The 12,153-nt window shown below is 40.2% G+C and overlaps 1 protein-coding gene and 1 long non-coding RNA gene across 2 annotated transcripts in view; one reads left to right on the plus strand and one right to left on the minus strand.

Annotated features, from left to right (window-relative positions):
- LOC119490163 (plexin-A1-like) overlaps positions 1–12,153 on the minus strand; it is a 361,229-nt gene that overhangs the window by 166,459 nt on the left and 182,617 nt on the right.
- Positions 4,171–7,705, plus strand: LOC119490165. The gene is made up of 3 exons (XR_005207345.1): positions 4,171–4,411; positions 5,977–6,185; positions 6,690–7,705. It is a non-coding gene; the product is annotated as an uncharacterized LOC119490165 (long non-coding RNA).

Raw genomic sequence — 12,153 nt, forward strand, 5'->3', positions numbered from 1 at the left:
GAGAAGTAGAGGTTCAAACACATGTAAACACACACTCGGGTCAAGATTACACCCCTCTGACAAACATCTCTTTGTGATACACTGTGTACTGCCCTTCAGTTCTCATGTGGATCAGGGAACATTGATGCAAGCAAGCAGTTTACTTCAAGAGACACTAAACAGTCTAGAAAAACAAAAAGCTCCACTGGAGCTAGAAAATGAATCTTCAATGTCTGGACAACGCCCCTTTTAAATTAAAACAGACTGGGCCTTCTGGTCACTTATTTACTTCCTGTCATCTACAGTATAGATCCATATGTGACAGTTTAACAACTGTGCATGTTCCTCCTGTATTATCTTATTGTGTTCATGGGATACGTATTGATCTTTTTTAATTGTTGCATGTTGAAGACCTTTTCCCCAATCACCTCTTATCACTGGTAGTATATAAACTGGCTTATAGTACAAATTATTTGAACTGAATTGTAACAGATTAAAACTGAAAGAAAATCAATTTTGACCGCTCTTTTCTTAAAGGTATACTATGCAGCATTTTCCTAACGAAAACAATGTATAGACTGATACAAAAACAATCCTGGGTTGTGCGGAGGTGTGCAGAGTTTATATGTGCTTTAGAACGTAACTGCTGTGAGACTCTGATTCAATGCTTTGTTCTCATTAACGCCGCCCCCTCTCTTTATTCATTCTCTAGCTCGCCACCGCTGCTGTCTCTCTCTTTCTCGCTTGCACGTTGAGCCAGGGAGGATAGGGAAACTTCGAATGGTCTGTTTACAAACTCCAACCAACAATGCTGCATAGTATACTGTACCTTTAACCTGACTCTTGAAAGTACCCCAAATGTATGGATGTGCAATTAAAAAATTGCTGAAGTATCACTTTAAGGCCTTTCATGCAGCAATGAACCCATTCTGTCAGGATGTTTTGCCTTGCCTTCAATACTATGGAGGACGGAACCTGCCAAAATCAAAAAATATATGAAACAGATAAATAAATGAATATGTCATTAAATGTAGCAAAAATAATATCAAAAATAAATTTAGCCATTAATAAACTGATAAAATGTGACATAAATTGATATTTATGTTTTAATTTGCTTCTTTATTTATTTATCTTTGTATTAATTCCCTTGTTTATTTACTCTTGTTTAATTTTCCCTTTTATGTATTTATTTATTCATGTATTTATTTTTATTAATTTTTAAATGTATTTATTTATGTTTGCTTATATTTCTCATTGTTCATTTATTTTAACATTTATTTTGTAATTTATTCATTTATTTTAAGATTTATTTGTAATTTGTTTATTTACTTTTGCATTTTTTATTTTATATTCATTTTTAAATGTATGTATTTATTTATGTAAGTATGTATGTATGTATGTATGTATGTATGTATGTATTTATTTGTTTATGTATGATTTCCCTTTGCATTTCATCCCATATTTATTCCCCCAAACATATTTATTCCTGTATTCTTTTCTTTAAACATGTTTTTATGCATTTCTACCTCATTATGCAAATGAGGGGACTGTGGCTCAACATGTGTCATCAAAGGGTCAGGGTGCAGGACTATATGCTTGTGAGCGAGCTAGCTAACGGTGTCTGCTGCCGCTTATCAACTTATGTTTAATAATATTATTGCTACATTTAATGAAATATTTATCTATTTATCAAGTCATTTATTTATTCATTCAGATATTTTTGATTTTCGCAGGTTCTGTCCCCCATACAATACCATACATTCTGAAGCATGATATCCCGTCAACAGCTTTAATTGTAAACAAAAAATGTATGTTCTTGATATAATCTTCCAGCTGTCAAGAACTACAAACCTTCAAACCAACAAAAAAATTGGCCATTAAAATGGGAGTTGCAGTACACAGGAAATACTTCATCTTCATTCACTTTAAACTGAAACCTACACATGGTTGACAAATTTTTTGCACTAGTTCCTTGCAAAGAAATACGCTATTGTACATAACACCGTTGAGATAAGCATCAAGTGTTGCTCCTTTTGTGCGCTAAATCTCTACCGGCTGCCATCTGTGTGTCTGCATGACTACGGTAAGAAGATGAAACTTTAATGATCTCTTTGGGGAAATCGGAGAACATGGGTATTAACGAGGACATCAAACAGTGCCGTCCAGATGTACCTGCCTCTTTAACTGCAACTAACTATTAACTATTTAACCAAAGAAGTACACCAACATCAAGGGGGGAAGAGTGAGAGCAATTATCATTAAAGAAATCCATTCCCACAGATAGTTGTCTTTGCACTTGTCATTAAACGGACATATTTTCTGCTGCTGCCTGCGTTTTCACCATCCGCCATCTGTCTGCTCAACTATCAGGAAGAGTTACCCTGAATTTCACCCAGCTTGTAGAACGCTCTAAAGTCCAGGAATTATCCTAAAGAAGGCGTTTTGAAATGATTTAATCATACCTGTTCACACTCGGGTCTACTCTGCTCTCGCTTAGATCTCAAAAATCACCCGCGCATCAGCATCCATGTGTTTTATCTCAACTTGCTGGAAGCAGTTTTGCCGGTGACAGACGGATTGGCAGACATAAAACTGCCTCAGGCAAACACACACACACACACCAGTGAGAAAGTTACAATTTGGACCAAATTGAGAGTTTGAGACAAGTTTTCTGGGGCAGTTTTTTAAATACTTAAAACACATCACTGACCACCCAAGACACAAGTTCACACGCACGAGCACACGCACGCCCGCTCACCTCCAGCTGCCTCCGTCAGGTGAAGTACGACATCAATAACACTGCAGAGGCAGGGGGCACACCAGGTGAGCTGGAAGGTGGTGAGGGTGAATTCTAATGGCAGCTGCAGGCGCAGCAGTGTAGAAACCTTCAAAGAGGAAACTCTTTCCTTCAACTTCTCAACCTTCAAACAGTGTATCAGGCTCTTTTCATGTCCTTTGCCTCAACAACTGCTGCATGATTAATCAGACACAAAAGCATATGTTGGTTTTCAGGTCACCGTATATTTCAAATATGGTCTTCCATCAGATGACTGCGTACTGCAACGGAGCAAGCCCTTTGCCGCCCTCCTGCAGGGCGACATGTCATTAATTGGTGTATGATCATGTATCAGTGTTGCAGTTCAAGTCTTCAAAGACTGAAATCTCTCAACAACTATTACACGGATTAGCCATGACATTTGGACATGCATGGTCCCCAGAGGTGGATCCTGACTTATCATCTTGCGCCACCAGCAGGTTTAAGTTTTCACTTATCCAGTGAAAATATCTCAACATCTGCTCGATAAATTGCAGTAAAACTTTAAATTGAACTACTTAACTTTCTGGGCTTTGTGTAAAATGGTGTAATGAAAAACACCTATGTCTATAATGCATTATCAACATAACTATAATGTGTTATAATCTGCACTGTGTAATTATACTTATCACTCATTAATATTAATAATGCTTTATAAAAACAATCATAACACATTTTATAATGACTTATAAGGTCAAGAACTATAATACTTAATTGCCTGTCACTCTTTTTTGCGAGGATTATAATGTATTCCCATAGTTGTAATACATTATATCTTTTATATTTTTTTATAATGTCATATATTGCATTTTAATCATATATTATGTGTATTATAATCATATGATGCATTATATGTGTGTTTATAATTCATTATAGACATGGGCTTGCAAAAAAAGTGACCTTAGAAGTGACAGTAACATAACATTATAAAATGATTTAGAATGTGATTATTGTTATAAATCATTATGCATATGTATGTAGTGCTTATAACTATAATTCTAAAGTGCAATAAGCAGATTATAATGCATTACAAGTGTGTTTAGAATGCATTATAGACACGGGTGTCATAGAGAGTCAGCCAATTAGACTGTTATCAGGTCATTAAATGGGTGTCATCAGTTGTTATAAGCCTCATAGATGTGGGTCAGTATATATTATAAATACACAAACTATTATAACCATTTACTTCTACACTTCCTCTATACTCCTACTACATCTCAAAATGTTTCATGTCAAGGACCTCCAAAATCGATGTCCAATAGACCACAGACCATGGATGTAGAAGAGGTTGTGTCCGGTGCTTTTGACCTGCGTGTTAGTAAATAACCTACAACTACATTAAACTATGTTTATGTCATGCTACCGGACGCTACTAGCTACTGGCCGATAGCCGGTTGTTTGGGAACAGAGACGTTAATACATCCACCATGGTACGGGCTTACACCATGGGTGAAGAATTACATCCAATATATCCATTATTACAGCCGCATACAGCTAGCAGGAAGCTGGCAGAACCGGATATGTCATATTGAGCGTGCAGGGCGGTGCAGTCCCGTTGGTCTGATGCACATTCATTATGTTGAGGAAAATATCTCTGGATTCGGCTATTAGTTGCAAGTAAGTGGTTTTGTTGCCTAAACCTAAAAAATATGTTTCGTTTGAGTTCAAAACATTTCATTCAGTTTGACAGCGTGTTAGAACGTGTTGCTTTTTAAGTTTCACCTTCACTGTTACAGCGCAGTATAACAGGTTAGAATGTGTTGTTTCAAAGTTTCGCTTTCACCAGGTAGTAGGTGTAGTAGGCCCCCACTGACCCGCATGAATGAGGCTTATAACAACTGATAATGCACATTTAACAAGTTGATAACAGTTGAATCGGGTGAGAATGTGCTACCGAAAATTCATTTATTTGTAAAGTTGCATCCCTAGACAGCTTTCATAACAGCGCAGCTTTCAAATAGCCGCCAGTAATACCTCCATTTCATCCTCAGACTGTACATCTCCTCCTTCCGTGTCACTCCGATATACAGTCGAACACAATAGCTTATGGCAGATTCATAGCATGATAATAGTAACCTGTGTCCGATAACTATTATAATGCTACCATTACCAGGCACAGGCCTCTTACAGGAAATAGCAGCAAATTGCAGTCATTACTTGCACCTGGACAAATACCATGCTAGTAATACAGCCTCAGCATCTGATAGAGGGAGGAAGAAAAAAAAAAACATGTCACGCTCAAGCACAATAGCCAGGGAGAGAAGTTTATTCAATGTGGCTTTGTGGTAGTAGGGCGGATGATGTATTCCAATGGAACAGTTCAATTATTGAGTTTTAGAAAACAGATAATGGGACGGGAAACGAGAGATGCTCAGCCAAAGACTCTTTGTCTTACTGAGGTGACTCAGGAGTGTCTGTGTGTGTGTGTGTGTGTGTGTGTGTGTGTGTGTGTGTGTGTGTAAGAGACAGTAAGTAAGAGAGAACCACCTTTTTATATTAAATATGGCATTTTCATTCCTGGCCTATTTGCTGTTGCGGAGGGAAACACATCCATCTAAGGACAGTGGAGGGAGGCGGGGGAGGAGAGGAGAAGGGGAATTAGGAGATGAGGTGGAGGAAGATAGAAACCATGAGATCACAGTGGAAACAAATTTCCATTTGAAGCATTCATTTTAGTCTTCAAACTAATAATTGACAGTGTTTGTGGACAAAAGAAGCTTCCAGTGGGATTCAGATGCGTCTTAATTTTTTAAAAAGTCAGCAGGCCTAAGGACCTTTTCTTATAGAGCCCCCCTTCCTCTGGAATAACCTCCCTATAGACATCAGACAGTCTGATTCTGTGGTGGCCTTTAAATCCAAACTCAAACCCATCTTTTTGCCCTAACTTCCAATTAGTTAGTTAGTTAGTTATTATTTTATTATTCAACCTTTCTCTGCCCCTCCTGATTTTTGGAGCCTCATTGGAAATGATGGACCTGGACCTCCGGGTGATTTCGGGTGCTTTCACTTTAGGTACGATTGATCCGTACCGTGCCCGAGTGCGATTGTCCCCACTCCCCCGCGGCGCATCTTTCAAACTGTACTTGTTGATCCATACCTGAGTGCGCTTGCGTCACCATCTACGCGTTCTGTGATGATGTTGCTATGGTTACATTTTAGCTGAAGAAATTCCAATCTCATAGGCTACAATGGAGTCGACCTTCCTTTTATGCCTTGGAGACAGTGTCAAGGACGAACCTCTCGCCTGCCTTCCTACTATATCAACTATGGGATAGCAGTTCAGCGGATGAGATTGTGCTGCGCTCATACGGAGATTTCAGAGGAGACAGACGGCGATGAGAAATGCCTTTTCAATTCTACTCGCCAACTGCTACTGCCGTTCATCAATAAGGTGAGAAACAGATCAGTTGTTGACCAAAATCTTCTCTTTTGATTTACACAATGCCTTTGAAAAATGTGGATTAGCTACCTAACCGGTGATAGAAGTTATGTTATTGTAATGACGGTGACAGCAGCACACACACACCTATGCTCAGGTAACTTGGCGAAGTGCAGTGGTGGAAGAAGAAGCCTATTCAGATCCTTTACTAAAGTAAAAATAGCTACTAATAGTCCACCACACTGTGAATATATTCCACCACAGGTAAAAGTCCTGCATTCAAAACCTTAATGCAGTAAAAGTATAAAAGTAGCCTATTATCAGCTAAATGTAGTTAAAGCAGGAAGTATTGATAGTGTAGATGTGTCAGTAAAATGTTCTCTGTCAGTGTTTTCCTATTATGTCGGATGTTGATTAGTCTTTGTATCAATTCAAATCAGTCCAAAGGGGCTTATTGGCATGGGAAACATACAAAAGCAACTGTGAACTAAAACAAAAATCTTGTCCTCTCTCTAGGTTCCATGGTGGTGAGGAGGTCGTGTCTGTTTGGCGGTGCCAGGAAGCTGCTTGACATCTCCTGGATCCATCTCTTCATATATCCTCACATTATATGTAGCATTTTTTTTGTTATCCTGGAAGGGGTAACCCCCTTTGTTGCTCTTCCCGAGGTTTCTTCTATTTGTCCCTGTTCAAAAGGTTTTTTTGGGGGGGGGGGGGGATTTTTCCTCCTCCGATGAGAGGGTCGTACTGTAAAGGACAGAGTGTGTCGTATCCTGTACAGATTGTAAAGCCCCCCCTGAGGCAAATTTGTGATTTGTGATATTGGGCCGTACAAATAAAAATTGACTTGACTTTGCCTGTCATGTTTCCAGAGTGGAGGAAAGAGGGAGAGCTGAGGAGATGATGGGGGAGAGTTTATTACAAATAAATAACGGCTACAAATGAGCCTCTCTCATTTGGGTCATGATAGAGAGGCTCTTAATTTGCCTGGTGGCAGATGAGGGGAGGGGGCGAGGGTGGGAAGAGGAAAGACGGGGGGGTGGTGAGGGATGCAGGCGAAGGATGGATGAGAAAGACACACAAATGTAATTGCGACTGATGTTTCATTCCACATATGGGGCCCGTGCGGTGCCAGCTAGCCGCGGCTATAGGCCCGGCTGTAATTGTCTATTCTGTATAATATGGGGGAGAATGTGAGGCGCTATTACTACACAATAGGCTGATGGATGGCTTATTCTGCCAGCCAGCTGGATTTTTAAGAAATACAAGCGCACACGTAACCAGCAACGCAGATATGCAATTTGTGGTATGCTCATTCTGACGTGATAGAGATGGTCTACACGTGTGAGTCAATAAAGTATGAACTTTTAACATGTGGATATGAAGCACGATGCAATGAAAACAAGGCAGTCGCCAGGTGCACAACACACATACACACACACACACACATTCTGGTTAGAAGAGCTACAATATGAATATACTAGGGCTGTCAATTGTTTAAAATATTAAATCACATTTTTTATCTGTTCAAAATGCACCTTAAAGGCAGATTTGCCAAGTATTTAATCAACATGGGAGTGGGCAAATGTGGTGCTTTATGCAAATGTAAGTATATGACAATGAAAAACCCCAGAAACCCTCACAGGTTCTGCATTTAGCATAAAAAAATAAAATCACAACATGTTAAACTCAAACCCAACAGGCAACAACAGCTGTCAGTGTGCTGACTTGACTATGACTTGCCCCAAACTGCATGTGATTATCATGAAGTGAGCATGTCTGTAAAGGGGAGACTCGTGGGTACCCATAGAACCCATTTACATTCACATATCTTGAGGTCAGAGGTCAAGGGACCCCTTTGATAATAGCTATGCCAGGTTTTTCCTCGCCAAAATTAAGCGTGAGTGTGGAGCGTTATTTAGCCTCCTTCCCGGCAAGTTAGTATGACATGGTTGGTACCGATGGATTCCTCATGTGTTCTTCTAGTTTTAAAACTGAACATGCTACAACCTAAAAATCGCAAGCTGTGAGTTAACTTTGACAGCCCTACAATATACATATACCTACACCTGTATAATAATAATAATAATAATAATAATAATAGCAGGATCTAAAATAAACACACTTTTTTTTTTTTTCTTTCAGAGGCGTTTCCGCTATTTTTGAAAACTGTCCAATTTCCGTCCTCTCTCCTGCTCTCTCTGCCTCTGCCTGTCTTTCTGTTATGCTCTCATCTGTCATGAATTTGGCTGGACACACCGAAAAACACAGCAAATGAGGCCATAGATCACAGGTAGACACCGGCAGCCTTGGAGGAGAAAGACGGAGAGGAGAGAAACAGAAGGAAAACACCGAGGGGATCTCTCCATCATTATCCTTTAAAAAGTGCATTCTTGTTTTCATAAGCTCTCTAATCACGAGCAGGTATTAGTCATATCCCAACAACAAATGGGCAATGGGAAACACGCTGTGGGGACACCCAGCACGTCTTTGACAGCGTATATGATCAGCAAAACCTACACAGGAATCCCCTTCAACATGTTTCTCTTTTTCATCTTTCCCTTTTGTGTGACTCCTGCACGAGGCATATTGAAAGGAGAAGGCAGATTGCAGTGTGAAACATCACTGTACTGTATTGTCTGGATCAGGCTAAGATTACAGCCTTAGTGACTACAAGGAGTGTCCCCTTTATACTAAAGAAGAGGCCCTTGATTGACACCTTCATTCTCTGCTCACCAGAATATAAAACAGAATAGTTTTGGGGAAATCCTCTTATTTGCTTTCTTGCCGCTCTGTTCGTTAAATATGACGCTACAGCAGCAGACAGTTAGCTTAGCTTAGCATAAAGACTCAAAACAGGGGGAAACAGCTAGCTTGGTTATGTCCAAAGTTAATGAAATCGGCCTACCATCATCTTTAATGTGCACTAATTAACGCGTCACATCTGGTTTGTTTAATTGGTACACTACAGCAGCAGACAGTTAGCTTAGCTTAGCATAAAGACTGGAAACAGGAGGAAACGGAAAGTCTGGCTCTGTCCAAAGTTAACACCTTAAAAGCGCAAACTAGCGCATTACATCTGGCTTGTTTCATCGGTACAAAAGTCAAAGTGTAAAAACATCACATTGTAATGTTACGGCAGATTATGTACCAGACTTTTTCTTGGCCTTCCTTACGTCTCCAATGGTTGCCTGGCAACCTCATGGTGATAACCCTGATTAAACAAATAAGATACAACATGATATTCAATGAGTTTTAGAGGTGGTGGTAGTTGGATTTTGTTAACTTTGGATAGAACCAAGCTAGCAGTTTCCCCCCGTTTCCAGTCTTTATGCTAAGCTAAGCTAACCGTCTGCTGGCTGGAGCGACATATTAAATGGAAAGATATAAGGGCTGTATCAAGTGAACTATCACCTAACTCTTGTGAAAAAAGCGAATAAGCTAATTTCCCAAAATGTCCAACTATTCCATTACAGTGACATTATTCACGCTAAAACCTTACGCTTGAAACGCTTCCGCCTCACACCACTTGTCTGGATAATGCATGTGTTTGGAAGTACTCAGCATACAACACTTGGATTATACTGGAGAGTTGTGTGAGATTCGTAAACAGATGTTTTGACATGACGTGGCCCCAGTTACTTTAATTCATCTAGACTTTTATCAGTTTTTTTTTATTCTTCGTTCGCCGTGGAGGCATGCGAGAAAAACAACGTTTACTTCACAAATTCAAGGTAAGTCGGGGTGAGTAATTGATATACGAATAATCATTTTGAAGGTGAAGTATTCCTTTAACACACACACACATTCAGTGACTCAGTTTAGCTCTTTCACAAATCAACTTTGGCCCATTTCCTTGTTCAAACCCAGGTCACGCTGTTCCTCTCAACCACATTAAGACATCTCTCTCTTTCTCTCTCTGTCTGTCTTTTTGACTGTCTCACAAATCACATTCTGATCAGCCGATCACTCATCTCTCTGCTTTGACAGACAGCCGGAATGTCTGTGTGTGTGTGTGAGGCAAGAAAAGGACAAGGACTTTGGCAGATATGCCATTCAAAGATATGCTAGTGTAATGCAAATTAAAAGTCCTTTCTTTGAGTCTTTGACAGCACACTGCAAATATGTGATTCATATAATAAAAACACATTGAAATATGACATTTAAAAATGTCATTATGAGTTATGTTAAGTTCTTCTTTTCTTTTTTCCAAGCTAGGATATATAACAAAATGAAATAGCAATAACATATACATATTAAATGGTTTGGAACGTGGTGATGGATGGTAAATGAATTTGCATTTATATAGCACCTTTCTAGTCTTGCGACCACTCAAAGCCCTTTACATTCACCCGTTCACACACACATTCACACACTGATGGCAGAAGCTGCCATGCAAAGTGCCAACCTGCCCATCAGGATCTCACCGACGGCACTTCAGGAGCAATTTTTGGGGTTCAGTAACCTGCTCAAGGACTGCTGCATGCAATGAATTGCTGGAGGAGCTTGGGATCGAACCGGTAACCTTCCGATTGGTGGGTGACCCGCTCTACCCCTGAGCCACAACCGTCCCCATGCAAGTCCATGCTAATTGCCTCAACTGCACTTTGTGCTGAGACGGTGTGATGTGCACTTCAAAACAAGACTTATGTCCAGCTCTGAAATCCTCACAAGAAAAAACCTACAACACTTCCAATGGGATCCACACAGACTGTTAATGAGCACATGAGCAACTGCTGTCAACACATAGCAGCACTTCCTCTACTGCTGTCTACTTAAAGGACCAGTGTGTAACAATTAGGGGGATCTTTTGGCAGAAATGGAATATAACATGAATAAGTATGTTTTTCTTTAGTGTATAATCACCTGAAAATAAGAATTGAGTTTTTGTTACCTTAGAATGAGCCGTCTATATCTACATAGGGAGCGGGTCCTCTTCGCGGAGTCAGCCATGTTGCAGAAGAAACAGAAAAAGCTTGGTATATCTTTTCTATTTGTCCAGAGTGGCTGTTTACATCTGCTTTGGAGCCACTGCTCATTTTTTTATTGTGCAAAAAAAAAAAAAAAGTCTGTTTGTTGATGCCACTGGTTAAACCCACAAGGGGCTCAGTGGTCAGGAAAAGTCAAGTGTTAAACATAGAAAATGTCTTACTCAGAGATACTTCAGAGAGGATATTCACAGTTGTCTACTGCTTGAAATGACAGTATCTTTAAGCAATAGTTCCATCACTAATTTCAACTTGCCCACGCAAAACAACTGCTAAGACACGGCGTTCCAAAACTCAACTCACCAATTAGCTGACAGGGCCCAAGGGCACTTCCGATAGATTTCTGTCCCCCCGCCCCTCTCTTATTCTCTCCCAACATTTTTTTTTTTTTAGCAACTTCAGAGTTGGACAAACACCAAAGAAGCTGCTTAAAAAGGAGCGCGCGGCAGTCTTTTCTCCCTGACCTCCAAGTGCAGTAAATGCTGAGTGAATTGAATATGAACCTCCTCTGATGTGGTGCCAGGGGTAGGGTTTCTCCACTGTGCAGTACAGTACTGGCTAAGTACATTTCTGTACTGTAGCTAAATCGATACACGGAGGTACATCATCAGACCATTATGCTACTGTCTGAGGGGCCTCGCGGAGGCAGGGGCGAAGGCATCTGCTGCCAACGGGTCACCTTACGAAGCTGTTTTACAAGCGGAGAGGCTTGACCTTGGCCCCTGTGCGTTCAGCGGCGGAGACGTGGTGGTGATGCTACAGCGGAGGAAAGATCAGAGACTGGGCTTGGCCTCGCAGGCATATTACTGCGCATCAATACGAGAATTACAAATCCCCAAACAAACAAAAAATGTAAAATACAAAACCCTCAGGCAGTCTGAATTGGAATAAAATGATAATGGGAAATAGGTGAATAGAAAGCGTCACCTCATAGCTGGATATTAGCAGGAAGACTGGTAAGCATATGATAAGTGAGTAATTTGGCACAAAGG

This window comes from Sebastes umbrosus, chromosome 6, assembly GCF_015220745.1.
Source record: "Sebastes umbrosus isolate fSebUmb1 chromosome 6, fSebUmb1.pri, whole genome shotgun sequence".
Classification (NCBI taxonomy): domain Eukaryota; kingdom Metazoa; phylum Chordata; class Actinopteri; order Perciformes; family Sebastidae; genus Sebastes; species Sebastes umbrosus.